This window comes from Hyperolius riggenbachi, chromosome 1 (genome assembly GCF_040937935.1).
Source record: "Hyperolius riggenbachi isolate aHypRig1 chromosome 1, aHypRig1.pri, whole genome shotgun sequence".
Classification (NCBI taxonomy): domain Eukaryota; kingdom Metazoa; phylum Chordata; class Amphibia; order Anura; family Hyperoliidae; genus Hyperolius; species Hyperolius riggenbachi.
Window position 1 is genome coordinate 574,416,312 of NC_090646.1, and position 14,094 is coordinate 574,430,405.

At 44.7% G+C, this 14,094-nt stretch overlaps 1 protein-coding gene across 1 annotated transcript in view; it reads left to right on the top strand.

The window, feature by feature from the left end:
* EDIL3 (EGF like repeats and discoidin domains 3) overlaps positions 1–14,094 on the top strand; it is an 888,147-nt gene that overhangs the window by 704,968 nt on the left and 169,085 nt on the right. The gene's annotated exons all lie outside the window — the stretch shown is intronic.

A 14,094-nucleotide genomic window follows, 5' to 3' on the forward strand; every position in this document is an offset into this window, starting at 1 on the left:
CAGCAAAAGAAAAAAACATGATATAAGTAAATATTACAGTATGGATAAACTTAACAAAATGTATTGTATCTGGCATGTGATAAGACTCCTGACTGCCTACAAAAGCTGAAAACTTAAAGTACATTCAAGATGAACTAGAAAAGGTAAAGAGAACCCGAGGTGGGTTCTAAGAATCCTAATTGCACACAGAGGCTGGGTCTGCATAGAATGCCCAGCCTCTGTTGCTATACAGTTCCCCCCACATGCCCCCCTGTGCTCTGCTGGCCCCATAAATCATACGCTATGCTAAGCGACATGCAGCGTGTCGATAGCCGGCTCCCCGTTCACGTCCCTTCCCTCCCTGCTGATTGGAGGGAAGGGACGTGGGCAGGGAGCGGCGACACAGAGGAGGTGGGGGAGCGGTGAGACTGACAGTACATACATAAACAGCCGGCTATCAACACGCTGCGTGTCGCTTAGCACGGCGTATGATTTATGGGGGCCAGCAGAGCGCAGGGGGGCCTGTGGGGGGAACTGTATAGCAACAGAGTCTGGACACTATATGCAGACCCAGCCTCTGTGTGCTATTAGGATTCTTAGAACCCACCTCGGGTTCTCTTTAAAGAGGAACTGCAGTGAAATTAATGTAATGAAAAAAGTGCTTATTTTTTACAATAATTGTATATAAATGATTTAGTCAGTGTTTTCCCATTGTAAAATCTTTCCTCTCCCTGATTTACATTCTGAAATGTATCATATGGTGACATCTTTACTGCTGGCTGGTGATGTCTGTGGAAGGAGATGCTGCTTTTTTGGCAGTTGGAAATAGCTGTTATTTCCCACAATGCAACAAGGCTATCACAGGGTGATATCAGTACCTAGGTGCTGACATCACATTGTGGGAGGGGTTTCACCACAATATCTGCCTGGTGATCTATTCGAGAAAAGGTAAAGATTGCTCTTGGGAAAGGGAGTATTCATTGGAATGAAGTTCAATCCTTGGTTACAGTTCTTCTTTAAGCTTTACCTACCTGGGGCCCCTAGCAGTCTATCTGGTCCTTGGCTGTAGTTCTGCTGCCCTCCATTGCGCCACTAGCCCCTCCACAGCTGTGGTCGCAGGCTTGTGTGCGAATGCATGCCCCTATAGATTGTGCTCCCATTGCAGGGAGCATTCTGTGCTTGCACAATTTTAGTCTCTGTGGACTATGCAAACACAGAATGCTTACGACCATTAAATAGTGATTGAAAGAGGTGCACAGACGTATTGACGCATGTGGAGATGCCCACAACCAACGCTTTGGCCAGGGATCTTTCAGAGGTGCTAGCGGCACACAGGAGGGCAGCGGATGATAAACTGCTAGTGGCTGTAAGAAGCCCCAAGTAAGTAAAGCTTATCTTTTCTCTTTCAGCTCAGATGTCCTTTAAGAGTTGTACATATCATTTTGCCTTAATAATGTTTTATTACCTGGCTTGCTGAGTTTTCTGTGTGAATGTTAAATGCGCTGTACTTAGACTCCAAACTTCCCCGTCTTATCCTATGATCTCCCATATAAGGTATTTAGGAAGGAGCTGTAAAGATGCAACCGCCAGTCTTTTACTGTGATCACATAGATGACACCACCTACCTCGTTCCTTCAGAGGATCTTCCAACTCTAGTTCTCGCCTTCATCATATCATGCTGGACTATTGCAATGCCCTCTATGCAGGCCTTCCGAATAAAGACTTACACTGCCTGCAGCCAGTACAGAATACTGCTGCAAAACTGTTAACAAGCCAACCGTGCCTTTGCCACATAGCACCAATCCTTTGCTCACTACACTGGCTACCCATAAAATTGAGAATCCTTTACAAAACTGGCATGCTAGCGTTCAAATCCCTACATGACCTTCATTCGATAATGGCCAATAATGGCTCTCATTCAATTCACTTCTTCTCTTAAGTTTTCTCGTAGGGGATAATTATTCATCTTCCGTTTAAAATTACCTTTCACCACTCTACAAATAAAAAAGTACCAAAAAGTTGGTGAAAGAAGTACTGTCAAAATTATTCTTAGTATTTTCTTGCTTGCTGCTGGTTGAAAAGGCATTTTATTGATAAGGGGTCCTTTACAATTCACTTTTTCTCATAAATGTTCTCCTAGGAGATACTTTTTCATCTGTTTTAAATAACATTTCATTACTCTGCAGTCTGCAATTTAAAAAATGTGCCAAAAAGTAGGTGAAAAGGTACTGTCAAAATAATTCTGCGCATTTCCCTGCTTGCTGATGTCATTTTTTTGATAAGGTGTGAAAACATCACCTAGGAGAAAACTCAGGAGAAAAAGTGAATTGAATAAGGCCCAAAAAGAAAAGTGATAATTTTTAAAGGGGTTCTGTGGGGGTGGTTTGAAAATGAGAACAGACACTTACCTGGGGCTTCTACCAGCCCCCTGCAGCTGTCATGTCCCATGCCGTCCTCCTATGTTCCTCGGTTCCCCGCCGCCGTCTCGGTCTGATATTCATTTAACAAGACGAATAGTGCCCTCTCCCATGTGCATCATGGGGAGCTTACTGTGCAGACACAATACAAAGTTTTCTTGTACTGCGCCTGCACAGTAAGCTCCTGATGACTTGGCATCTGATCCAACTGCGGCTGCGCGGCCGTGCGCATGCTCACTCCCGCGAGGCTGCGAAGCCGCAGTTGGATCAGATGCCAAATTAGACCAGGAGCGGCGGCGGGAAACTGCGGATCATTGGAGGACGGCATGGAACATTACAGCTGCAGGGGGCCGGTAGAAGCCCCAGCTAAGCGTCTGCTTTTATTTTCAACCACCCCCCCACACACACACATAACCCCTTTAAAGTGTACCTGAGACAGTGCACTGTGCCTCTTTTATACTTACCTGGAGCCTCCTCTAGCCCCATGAGGCGCTCCCTCGTCACCATCCCCGGCAGCTCCATTCTCCCTAGATCGCCTCAGTTATCTTTTAAACCTCTGGACCATTCATGGTGTTCTGCACCTGCGCAGCCCAGCCGTGCGCGCAACCCAATGCTCTCTCTCAGCTGGAAGCGTCCTGCGCCAGTGCAGTACTACTGCGCAGGCGCAGAACAACCCCAGCTGCTGGAGCGTGATGGGGACGCAAAGCACCACCTCTGAAGAAGATACTGGAGGTGATCCTGGGAGTACAGAGCAGCCAGGTAGGACGGCGAGGGAGCTCACACTCCTTATAAGGCCCAGGTAAGTATAAATTGCCCCATATTGGTCATCTCAGGTTTCCTTTAAGAAAAGGTTAGTGAATTAACCCCTATGCACTAGACATTTAAAAAAATTTATACCAACAAATACAGGCCTTACAGCATCAATTTTCTTACATTTTCATATGTAGATGCAATGGCTGGAGTTGCCGTAAATGTGTGCGTTGCTGGAGGTTGTCTACAGAAAAATTGTAGCCCTTTGATGGCCTCTGAAATGTACACATTACACAAGCTACGACCGGAGCCTGCTGTTCAGTCTAGAAAAATAACACGCAATATTTATACCTTGAAAACTATTTTTTACGCGGCCTATTCTTAAGTTATTCATGTTTTCATGCAACCACCACCACAGTAAAATGAGAAAATAGGAAAGCAGACGTCTGAGAAACTAGCATTATGAAGGATGATGCGTGGCTTAGAGATGATGGAACTTAGAAAATACTTATGAGGAGTAGAACATTTGCAGCCAAAGGTTAAAAACTGTCTGAAACTGACAGATCGTCCATATTTATTTTAGTCGATGATAAGGAGTCTGAAGCTGCTGGATTGCCCTTGTTTATTTTTGTAATTCATCTTTCCTTCCAGCTGCATTCTGTTGTCAGAATTCTTATAAGAAAATGCTAACAACTCAGATGACAAATCTTGATAGGATGTTTGTTTTTCTACTAACCAAATACTGCCGCTTAAACTATAGCTTCATGAAATGTCTATTCTTCAAGTGCGAAACTGGATCTTAATAATCAATAGTAATTAAAAGACAACTCCCAAAGCAGATGAGTAAACTTACTATCCCCAGTTTACACACGTTAATTCTAGGCCAGTGAAGAAGTCTTGCTCTAAAGCTTATATGTTATGTTGCCTGGCTGAAGGTGTCCATTATGTTAAAAATGATAAATAGTGCTGAAGCCCCCCACCTTCAACATCTTGTTTAGGGAATAGTTATCCCCCTTTTACACAGTTGATCTCTCCTAACTTTCTTGTAAATCAGCCATATTCTCTGCCTAAAATGCACAAATGTGTCCAGGTGACATGCCATGGTCTGGTTAAAGAGGACCTAAACGGTTTCACAGGAGAGAAGGAAACACAGAGATAACACAGAGAAACCCACTCTGTATGTATTTAGAGATACCATCCTGTCTAATTCTCCATTATCTGGAAGTAAAGAGCCACTGTAATCGTCGCTCCCAGCAAACTAGAACGTTACTACACTGCAGCATCTCTGACGGGGCCAGATACTACAGAGCTTTGTAGGCAAGCATTAGAAGCTTGAACTGGATCCTGTATTAGAGGATAGGAGAGAGAAGAGAGTTGAATGAGCTGTAAGCAGTAGAGTTCAGCATAGATTGGAGAGGTGCCAGATAATTTATATGTTGGCCATAGAGAATGGTGCTATGGTAGTCTAACCAGGATATGATGAGGGCATGGACTAACATTTTACTTGCATCCTGTTTTAGGAATGAAAGAATTTTGAGATGATTTTTAGCCAGACATTACAGGGGAGGTTGGCTTGTTAACTTAAGGTTTGACAAATCAAATATACCCATTTGGAAAGTTGGGGAGGAAAATGGTAAATTAATTCAACCGTTTAAACATACTTAGCATTTAACTCTCATAGTAAACGAGCACTAGCCTCCTTGTAAATCCTTTCAATGCACATAAACAGGATCAAACTGCAACTAATTGTTTAACCAAAGCACCCTCACCCCCAGAAAGCCCACTTGTTATAGAGATGGCTAGAACCTCCGATTTTCGTTTCGCGAACCTCGAACGCAAACCTTTGCCAAAAGTTTTGCGAACCGCAATAAACTTCAATGAGGAGGCGAACTTTGAAAACTAAAACATTTCTCCTGGCCAGATGATGGAAAAGATGTTTCAAGGGGTCTAACACCTGGAGGGGGGCATGGCGGATCGGGATACATGCCAAAAGTCCCAGGGAAAAATCTCGATTTGACGCAAAGCAGCGTTTTAAGGGCAGAAATCACATTGCATGCTAAATTGGAGGCCTAAAGTGCTTTAAAACATCTTGCATGCGTATACACCAATCAGGGAGTGTAATTAGAGTACTGAAAGACCAAACTCACTGTGTAATGCACCGCAAACAGCTGTTTGTGTAGTGACGGCCATGCTGGACTGGTGCGCACCATGACGAGAGTGCAGGCCATGGCTGTTTTCAAGCTGTTTTCATATGGTCGCCGGGCTGAGGTAGCTCAATGACAGAACAACAAAGACTGTCCAGCTGATCGAATTTGGTCTGTCCACAATGAAGCAACAACCTTATTATCTTGGGTGTGCCCCCCCCCCCCCCGCCCCCGAGACATCTAGCCGGTGGTCATTGCTTCATTGTGATAGGAAAGCCCTTCACCGCGGCAAGGTAACGATCACGAAGAAGAATTTACACATGCCTTTTGTTTTGTTGTTGCAGCTGCAGTGCAGCCAGAAAAATTAGGCAGGCATGTACACGCACCAGAAAAATTATTATAGCGGCCGCTGATAGCAGCGGCCTTAAAAGTTCAAGAATCCCCCTAGAGTCCTGGACCCTGTTGGTGGTGGCGTAGAAGGCAGTCAAGTGGCCTGCAGGCAGAGATGCTGTGTGGGGAGCGATTTAGTCTTGGGGCAGGAAGTCACACGGCATGCAGGCAGAGATGCTGTGTGTGGGGACTGACTTAGTCTTCGGGCAGGCCTGAGCATGCTTTGCAGACCAGGCATCCGTGGTCAGATGGACCCTTGACCCAACGCTGTGTGCCCGACATGTCACCACTTGCCTTTTAACATCACGGTACAGTTTGGGTATGGCCTTTTTTGAGAGATAATTGCGGCCTGGTATCTTCCACTGCGATGTGTGGCTTTGCTTTTGTGTGCTTCTTTTCCTCAGGTGGTCATCCCATTGCAGTTTGTGCTTTGTAATCATGTGCCTTCGTAAGGTAGTTGTCCCTACGCGGGTCTTGGTCTTTCCACGGCTCAATTTTCGGTGGCAGAGAGTACAGATGGCATTGCTCTCATCTGAGGCAGACACACACAAAAATTTCCACACCGCTGAGCCCTGTGATGATGGCACTTTGGTGGTGGCTGCCGACGGAGTGTTAAGTGGGGTGCCAAAATCAGAGCAGGAGGAGGAAGATATGTCACGCTACCGTGCGGAAGCTGAGGAAGATGAGGTGTTCTGTGTTAAATAGTCAACTACGTCCTGACAATATTTGGGGTTGATGGCACATGCCTTCTTCTGAACACTGTACTTTGGTCAAGGGCCACATGAAATCATGACAGCGTGACCTCGAACAGCAGTGACTGCTGGTACAACAATATGCGGTTACACAGGTGCAGTGAACAGGTTGCTGTGACTGCTGGTACAACAATGTGCGGTTACACAGGTGCAGTTAACAGGTTGCAGTGACTGCTGGTACAAAAATGTGCGGTTACACAGGTGCAGTTAACAGGTATGCATGGACTGGTATATAAAACAGCATGCAGTCACACAGGTGCAGTGAACAGGTATGCAGTGACTGGTATTACAAATGTGCAGCTGTCACACACACACACAGGTACCATGAACAGGTGCAGTGACACTGTGTGCACTCACGTAGGCAGGTAGGTGCACTGAACAGGTGAGTATGCAATGATTGGTATTACAAATTTGCAGCTGCCTGTCACACACACAGGTATCGTGAACAGGTGCAGTGACACTGCGTGCGCTCACATAGGTAGGTAGGTGCACTGAACAGGTGAGTATGCAGTGATTGGTATTACAAATGTGCAGCTGCCTGTCACACCCACAGGTACCGTAAACAGGTGCAATGACATTGCGTGTGCTCATGTAGGTAGGTAGGTGCACTGAACAGGTGGGTATGCAGTGATTGTATTACAATTGTGCAGCTGTCACACACAGGTAGTCACTGAATGTGCTAGGCCTGGCAGTGGCACAGTAGGAATTACCAAGGCTGTATATGCAACACAAGTGTCTGTGGGACACACACAAAAAAACAAAAATAGATCACAAGAACAACATTAGCAGAAAGAGCAACCTAACAAGCCTAACACAAGAGCCTAACTAAGCTTTCCCTATGTCAGCAGCAAGGTTCTCTCCCTTCTCTAATTACTGCAGCCACACGAGTGAGTGAAATGGCTGGCTCTGCCTGATTGGCTACCCTGTGCCTGCTGACTGTGATGTAGAGGGTCAAAGTTGACCCCAATGATGTAGTATAGGGGGCGGGTCGAACTCGCATAAAAATCGCGTTCGATCACAAACGAGAACCACCAAAGGTTGCGCGAATAAGTTTGCGTGCGAACCGTTCAGGCCATCTCTACTTGTTAAACAACTAACTGATATTATATAGTGTTTTTGTTAGTGGTATGGAGGTACCTGGAAGTGGAGAGGGATGAGTACCTACTTGCTTTATACCAGTGTTTCTCAACATTTTATTGGTATGTACCCCTTTTAAAACCCTGTACTCACCAAGTACCCCCTAACATAGTTAACATTATTACAAGTACCCCTTGACAAATATATATTAAATCGTAGTACATGAAAATTGGTTCTAAACAATTTCCAAGCATTTACCATTACTTTTAATTAGCTACAACACCAATTTGGTCTTGTTTAAATAATATTTATTATTTTCTAAATTCTAAATGTGTTGTTCTTGGTTAAAGGAAAGGTTCAGGGAGGGGATTAAAAAAATAAAAATAAATTTCCACTTACCTGGGGTTTCCTCCAGCCCGTGGCAGGCAGGAGGTGCCCTCGCCGCCGCTCCGCAGGCTCCCGGTGGTCTCCGGTGCCCGACCCGACCTGGCCAGCCTGGCTGCCAGGTCGGGCTCTTCTGCGCTCCATTTCCTGGGACTTCTGCGTCCCACGCCGGCGCGCTGACGTCATCGGACGTCCGCCGGGCTGTACTGCGCATGCGCAGAACTACTGCGCATGCGCAGAACTACTGCGCATGCGCAGTACAGCCCGGCGGACGTCCGATGACGTCAGCGCGCCGGCGTGGGACGCAGAAGTCCCAGGAAATGGAGCGCAGAAGAGCCCGACCTGGCAGCCGGCCTGGCCAGGTCGGGTCGGGCACCGGAGACCACCGGGAGCCTGCGGAGCGGCGGCGAGGGCACCTCCTGCCTGCCACGGGCTGGAGGAAGCCCCAGGTAAGTGGAAATTTATTTTTATTTTTTTAATCCCCTCCCTGAACCTTCCCTTTAAGTATAACAAGCCCGTGTACCCCCTGGAACCATCAGAAGTACCCCCTGGGGTACGCGTACCACACGTTGAGAACCTAGGCTTTATACTGTACTGCAGTTTCATTGCTTGGCTTGGTGCAAGGCGCAAGATAATTAGTCACTCTTCCAAGATTTTCACAATCAATTCCTGATTGGAGTGAAGTTAAACATTTGCTGGATTGGGCTGATGTTGGCCTATGTAAGGCTAGCTTAACAAAAACTAACCTGAGTATGCCCTGACACCACCATATTTATCTTTCAGTATTAAAGCAAATCTGTGTGACCCCAGCACTGCAGGCTGGGAAACTCTTTTTTATTTGTAGGCAACTACCCTTTCATGAAGAGGCTACCCTCTACAGTGGTAGATATGCAGATGACAAGATGGGCATTTCAGAAATTGATTGGGGGGAAGCTGCCAGTCAAAAATAATTTCCTTGTCTTATGCTGGGCAGACGCGGCTCGACTGCTCCTTATCAATCAAGCCGCTGATGGCTCGATTGATAATTTCCGACGTGTCTGATCTCCGCATGGTTCGATTCCCGGCTCGATCTCGGCGGGCGGACAATGGGCAAAAACGAAGTGCAGATAAGGAAGTGCCCGCGGGGACGAGTGGGAATATATCCGCGCGCACGCGCGGATGTGCAGGGACGCACCGGCATCGACACTGACTTTCAATTAAAATGAATGTTGTAAAAAAAACATTCCCTAATTCCCATGGAGCATAGAAAGCAGGTAACTACACAATCCTGCCTTCCGATTTTGTATTCCAGAACTTAGTTGCCACTCTCTTTTGCCAACCATGAACGGTGTTCTTCTATGCTCAAAATTCTAAATGCTTATTATTCGAAATGCTTCAGATAAACCGAATGAATACATGACCCAAGATATTGACCCCTTCAGCAAAGTTTTGCAAACAAAACCTAAAGTTTGACCTCATTGTCACATATTATCTCGGACATACTGTTTCTAAAGCACTAAAGTGATTTCATTTTCCGCATTCATATTTTTTTTTCATTCCAGGGCAGGCAGCAAATCCATTTTCAGGTAGCTTTTTAGATGGCTTCTCTTATTATATAAGTGGCGGTCACCGAGTTCAAGTGTGATACAGCAAAACCATTTGCGTTAAATGATTTTTGCCCTTCCAGTGGCACACAAAAATAATTCAGGATTGAAAATGTGCCGCATTAATCTTCCCTTTTCAGGTTGATCAGGATTTTGCGAAGTGAAGAGAATGGCAGCCACTTCGGTGAATTAGCTTTTTGTTGTCTTTCATTCCTGACACCCAATTCCAGAGGTTCTCAGTCATCGGTGATGGACTTGCTAAATTAATTGGATTTCTGCTTTGTTTTCATTTTCAAGATCATGACATTTCACCTCTGAGGCACCTCTGGTGCTTTATACTAATGCACCAATACCCACACTCCCTTTATGGGTTGGTTTTGTGCACTTAATGTTCAGGCTAAGATTTATAGAGAGGAAAGGAGGTAAATTATGATTTTCAGCGAGCCTACTGACTGTGCAGACCAGAGCAGGTAGTTAAAAGGGTGTGACAGAATTGCAGGATGGGGTAGATGCATCGGTGAGCCTTTCCATTTTAATAAGAGACAGATGGATGGATGGGAGCGGTATTATTTTCTCTAAATTGAATTTATGTAATTTCTCTTCTCAACAAAGGGAACATATAACTAGTAATGATACATTTTTACTTTTGCGTAATTTCGCATAATTTTCAGCATTACGATCGATTACCATTGTAATAGTAAAATCATGATTGCAGAAAAAAAATTACATAATTATGAGTGTATGTGTAATTTTTGTAATTACGAACATTTTCATAAAAGCTAATTTGTAATTATGCACAATTTTGGGTAATTATGCCCATTTTTTTTGCGTAATTTATGATCAATTCTGATTACTTTTCTCATAATTACAAAAATTTACAGGAAGTTACAAATAAAACTGAAATTGCTCAAAAAATTATAAAATAGTTAACGCGAAGTTAGGATGCGACATAACGAATTATGACAAAATTAATTACAAGTTTGCTGAAAATTACGAATTAAGATTTTGCATTGTAAATGCAAATCATGATGCAAAACTATGCATATGCAAAATTTTAGCTCGCTCATCACGACATGTAATGGCTTTGAGAAACACACACACGAACACACACACACACACACACACACACACACACACACACACACACACACACACACACACACACACACACACACACACACACACACACACTTTATAAACGTATGTTTACGTTTTTCAGTCAGATAATGCCAGACCAAAGCTGATCCTACCTTTCACCTGCCACCATCATTAGTTTCCTGCATACTGCATAATTCATTTAGTAAGAAGGTTGGGTGATTGTTGATTACTGATCTCCACCTACCTCTGTTTTGCTCTGGATGAAGAATGCTGTTTTATGAATATTTTACAAAGCACCTCATTAAGGGTTTTTACACAAGGGAATGCTGTGACAGTTCACTAGAGTCTGCAACATATTAGCATAATTTTTGTAGACATCCCATCTGCAGTTGCTGAGCAACTGAAAGCTTTTTAGAGTTTTTAGATTGAGTCTAAAGTAAACTTGGGCAATATAAACTGATCATATGATGATAACGTACATAATCAGAGGTTACCTTCACTCAAAGCTGGACTTCTACATTTTCAAGAATTTGAAAAAGTGGAGAGGCTGTAAATGGAACTAAAAGATGGAGACTCTACCCTTCCCTGTTAGTCAGTAGAGCCATCTATCATGCTGAAGGACCAGTATAATAGATATGAATTCCAAATAAATATTATTTACATTTTAGCTTCAGTCCACAGCTGTTATAAATGTTTTAGAAAACCTGCTAGAAATTATGACAACTTCACTTCCTGTTTGTCTCATTGGTGATGTTGCAAAAAGCCTTTTTTATAAGACTTGCCCAACCTACATCTCTGAACTCCTCCACATACATATACAAAGCTGCCCCCTCCGATCCTCCAATGACCCATGTCCCACCACCCAGTGCATTTCTTAATTCCATGACTTTTTTGGAGAAGCCCCCACTCTCTGGCACTCCCTTCCACCACCTATCAGATTTGCTTCTTTCTACAACACCTTCAAACTGTCCCTCAAAATGCATCTCTTCAAGGTTGCCTACCTCATACCACCACTGTACTAGCATGTTCTGCCGAGCACCAATTCTACAGCCCTTTCCTAGTGTATCCCTCACCTTCCCTTTAGATCGTAAGCCTCTGGCAGGGTTCCCCCTCTTAGTGTATCCAATGTGATAATGCACCGCTATCATTAGGTACCCTTCCCACAAACTGATTTGAAAGGGCTTGAATTACTTGGGCTCTAAGACTTTAACCCTACTGCATGGTCTCATATCTTGTACCTTGCTCCTTGTCTGTCACCCCTATTTATTTTTATAGATTGTTCTGCATAATATAATAATACTTCATCCTTCAGAGATGCCATCCTTCAGATAGATGTCAACCTTCATGTAGTATCTGGAATACATACACATAATTTGAACTTACAAATTCCACTCTCTACAGGTTCGTTTAACTTTCCAGAGTCTACCAAAAAGTGAACTTTGCTTTTGAGTGGACCCATCAGAGCCTGTTTGTCGCTGTAGATAAAACTCTGCATTCATGCAATACGTGATATAACATAAAATTAAATGTTACAAAAACACAATTAGAAATATGATATTATGACAAATGATTTTTAAGTTTTGATCTTTAGTAATATGGAAACAAATTCAGTAATGGAATGGCTCCAATTTTTTTTTTTAAACCTTTCTTAAATGATATTTCTGATGCTGCAGGTCTCAATAAAATGGAACAGCTAGTTGTTGGTGAGAACTAATATTTTTCATTTTGCTGCCTAATGCCTACCATTATTCATTGCTTTTGGCAAGATAGTCTTACCTGGATGAGTCAAATGATGACTTCTGACTCGTAGCATTTTCTCAAATTATTTTCCGTGTGACTCCTGCCAAAGGTTGTATTAGCTTTAGTAAATGGTCTCTGAGCTTTCCCGGTGACGGGGCTTGAGAAAACCAGAAAAAAACAAACAAAAAAAAAACCTCAACAGATGTCAAAAATCCTGTAGGGAAGAAGAAGATAGGAAAATAAACTTTAGAGCTGATTTAATTAAAGGGAATCTGAAGTGAAAATAAACGTATGATATAATTAGGGGTGGGATGACGAATCCGGCGAATCCACGAATCCCTCGAATATTAGGAAATTTTCGAGATTCGTGGATTCGAATCCCGACGCCATTTTCCACTATACGAATCCGCCGAATCCCGACGCCGCATCGCCGCGCATCCGCCGCTCGCACTCGTCCTCCTCCGACCTCCTCCGACCCCCCCGCGCCTCCTCCGCTCGCCCCCCCTGCCCGCATCCACTTACCTATCCATAGCGGAGCGCAGAGCGGCAGACCTCTCGCCAACTTCCTGGTTCCCCCTAGTGACCGGCTCTTACAATGACGTCATTAGTAAGAGCCGGTCCGGCCACTAGAGGGAACAGGGAAGTAACGAAGAGGTCTGCCGCTCTGCGCTCCACGGGAAAGGTGAGTAGATTATGCAGGGGTGAGCGAAGGAGGCACGGGGGACGGAGGGGGCCGTGGGGGGGTTGGCGGGGGAGGGGGGTTCTATCTACCTACCTACCACTATCCCTACCTACCTACAGGCCGCTATACCTACCTACCTACAGGCCCCTATACCTACCTAAAGGCCCCCGATACGCACCTACCTGCCTACCTAAAGGCCCCTATACCTACCTAAAGGCCCCTATACCTACCTAAAGGCCCCTATACCTACCTACCTAAAGACCCCTATACCTACCTACCTACCTACCTACCTAATGGCCCCTATACCTACCTACAGGCCTCAATACCTACCTACCTACCTACCCACCTACCTACATGCCCCCTATACATACCTACCTACCTAAAGGCACCTATACCTACCTACCTACCGGACACTATACCTACCTACAGGCAACTATACCTACCTACAGGCCACTATACCTACCTACCTACCTACCTACCGGCCACTATCCTTACCTACCTACAGGCTGCTATACCTACCTACCTACCTACCTACAGGCTGCTATACCTACCTACCTACCTACAGGCCACTATACCTACCTACCTACCTACCGGCCACTATCCTTACCTACCTACAGGCTGCTATACCTACCTACCTACCTACCTACCTACCTACAGGCCGCTATACCCACCTACCTAAAGGCCCCCTATACCTACCTAAAGGCCCCCTATACGTACCTACCTACCTACCTAAAGGCCCCTATACCTACCTACCTACCTAAAGGCCCCTATACCTACCTACAGGCCACTATACCTACCTACAGGCCTCAATACCTACCTACCTACCTACCTACCTACAGGCCCCCTATACGTACCTACCTACCTAAAGGCACCTATACCTGCCTACCTACATACTTACCTATACTTAAGGCCCTATACCCTGCTACCTATACTGAAGGTCCCTTTACCTACCTACCTACCTAAAGGCCCCTATACCTACCTACCTACATACCTACCTACCTATACTTAAGGCCCTATACCCTGCTACCTATACTGAAGGTCCCTTTACCTACCTACCTACACTGAAGGCACATGTACCTTACTACCTATACTGAAGGC